This window comes from Hylaeus volcanicus, unplaced genomic scaffold (genome assembly GCF_026283585.1).
Source record: "Hylaeus volcanicus isolate JK05 unplaced genomic scaffold, UHH_iyHylVolc1.0_haploid 12172, whole genome shotgun sequence".
Taxonomy (NCBI): Eukaryota; Metazoa; Arthropoda; class Insecta; order Hymenoptera; family Colletidae; genus Hylaeus; species Hylaeus volcanicus.
The window spans coordinates 83,230-86,137 of NW_026533129.1; the positions used below are offsets into that span (position 1 = coordinate 83,230).

General features: G+C 30.2%; 1 long non-coding RNA gene across 1 annotated transcript; it reads right to left on the reverse strand.

Annotated features, from left to right (window-relative positions):
• Positions 1-258: 258 nt before the first annotated feature.
• On the reverse strand, positions 259-2,591 carry LOC128882749 (uncharacterized). Its single transcript, XR_008458535.1, has 2 exons — positions 2,292-2,591; positions 259-2,204 (listed from the first exon to the last, which is right to left on the reverse strand). It is a non-coding gene; the product is annotated as an uncharacterized LOC128882749 (long non-coding RNA).
• Positions 2,592-2,908: the final 317 nt, after the last annotated feature.

The following is a 2,908-nucleotide window of genomic DNA, read 5'->3' on the forward strand; positions in this document are numbered from 1 at the left end:
ATGCAGTAGTTATATTTTTCTATGTAATTATATATGTTTTAATGGCAATTCTATGGTTGCAACGCAACTAGTATTACAGAACATAGGGGAAACGTATAGTATTCAATGAAATACTTGGACAAATGGCAAAAATATTGAATAGAGAGATGCACTTACGTTCTCGCAGGATTAATGTGGAAATATGTTTAAGGTAAAAGAAATAATAAATACTTTATTTCAAATTAAAGTTGTAAATAAAATACAATGTTTCAATATATAACATTATGATACTTTTTTCTTTATTTTCAGCGTTTGTCTAGACATCGATGGGAAAATTACAACAATAAATTTATGGAGTCAACAAATTGAACAGATACAGTCAAGAAATTATCCATACAAGAAGATCATTGAATTACATACGTTTGTCTTGCAATTTATAGACCTTAAAAAGAATGTAATGCCATCATACTTTATAAATCGTAATGTATCAGAACAGTGACTAATCAATGGTTTACAGAAGCAGTTGAAGGTTCTACAAAATATCAATGCAAAGCAAGCAAAATAAAGACAATTAGAACAAAACAACTAGAATAAAGCATACCATAGACAAAATATTTGTGCTCAATGAAGAAACAATTGTGGTATATTGAACAGATTATTGCGAAAAATGTACTACCCTCATTCAAATAAGATTTTTACTTTGTAAACAGATTTATTTCATTTTCTGTACGCGAATGCTTTTATATCTATTAGTTAAACTGAATTTAAATGTTTTTTAATGTCTCAGAAGAAATAAATCTTAAATACTATGTTTTTATTAATGCGTTACACAAAAATTGTACACCGCCCAGTGAATAAATACATTTATTACAAAGAATGATGAAATTGTATAGACATAGTTGTAATTTTTATAGAAATAGGAGAATTTGATAATATCGAATAAACTGTCAAATTATTAAAAAATTTCATATTACTAAGTAATTCAACTTCCGGAAACAATTTATTTTGTCTTTTGCATGCAATAATTGACCTGTCCTGATAACTGCCCTTCTATATATAATCAATTGTATCTCTAAGAAATAGTAACTTTTTTTCAAAATTTCAAAGATTCTTAAGAAATCTAAGTCAAGAAATTATAAATCTAAATAATTATATCAAAGGAAAATTTGGTGTCCTGAAATCTGCCTCTTGACATACATATATATGTAAACTTACTTTAATCTACAATACAACTCAATGAATACAATTTCTTTTAATCTAAACTCTTTTTAATTATTCTACTTTCATTTCAGGTACAAGAGTTGCATACTATGAAACTACGATATATCCAGCTGTTCGGTTGAAGTGGAATATTTAACAGTGATATAATATAAGTGGTAGCTTTAGTTAATAAAAATTAATAGTTATTGTATATACAAATTGTTTGTTACAAATGGTAATATATGATTCATATAAAAGCAATTTTTCTTTAGATTTACCTAAAATCTTACCCATTGAATAGTTTTATGTATTCATATTACATATAATAATATTTATAATACCACATATTGTATAATATAAGTTAGCATTTAAGTTAGCAGATGTTAATAAATATATTACTAGAAAAATTCATTTATTACCAATATTGTATGTTTCACTTTGGATTTAGCAACTAAATAGTAAAAGAATACATAATGTCTGGAATTATGAAGTACGTATGTAAGCGAGCAGTTTATCTATATTATAATAAACTTAGAAAACGTAATATTTCTCAACTCACCACTAACTCACACCAATGCACATATCAACCAAGTTGTCTGTCCATAACCTTCACGTATTATAAATCACTGCATGACATTGATTAAATTACCTGTAAAATATAAGTTAAAAACACCACAAAGTATCATGTTAATTCTTGTTAAATCTATCGTTTTATAAGCAAAAGATACTTATCTAAATTTCTTCTTGGATCCTCAGCTTCCTGCCAATCCAAATATGGTTAAATACACAGAAGAGAGCATGCAAACAGTTCGTTTTGATTTAACGTTGTTGTATTTCCATGTCATATGTGTGATTCAATTTGGTCAACCCACAACAGTTAATATCTATAGTATAAAACACATTACTTATACATGATCAACAATTAACATACCAATCAATTTTCACAATTTCCACAAAACAGTTTTGTCTGCCTATTATATAACCATCAAATATTCTAGATCACTGCTCGACATTGATTAAACTACCTGTAAAAGATAAATTAATGAAACCACAAAGTATCAGGTTCATCCATATTAAATCTATTGTTTTATAGACAAAAAATACTTACATACCTGAATTTCTACTTCCTGTCAACTCAGAATCAACAACAAACTCCTGCGAGAAATTTCATCGAACAGTCTTACATACTTATCGTTACAGGTCCTTGCATATGTTACGAGCCAGGGCGATAGCGACACGCGTGTGAGCCCTGCGAGTGGGGTGGATTCGAGAATTGGACCGATACGATTAATTAGTATGTATCAATGGAGCCGAAGATTTGAGGATAGAGTAGATAATGCAGACGCCTCTGACGCGAAGTCAGGTAGCTGCTGGGAATTGGTATCTCCCAGTAAAGGGTAACCGTAGGGTAAGGTTCGAACTGTGAGGTTGTTGAAAAAAGTGCAGCGACTCTGGCGCGATGTCAGATAGCTAGCAGGAATCGGTATCTCCCAGTAAAGGGTAACCGCAGGATAGGTTAAGTTTAGGAGTTCGGGTTGAGTACACAATGACTAAATCGTATCGATAATGAATACTACGCGTCGTTAATAAAGCCTCGCAACTTGTTAATTTAATAGAATAATAACTCGAGCGGTATAGTTATTTCGTTGTGGGATCGTTACACTGGCTAGGATTGGTGATTTCAAAGTAAAGGTTTGATGATTGATCTTACAGACTTGTAAGTTTACAC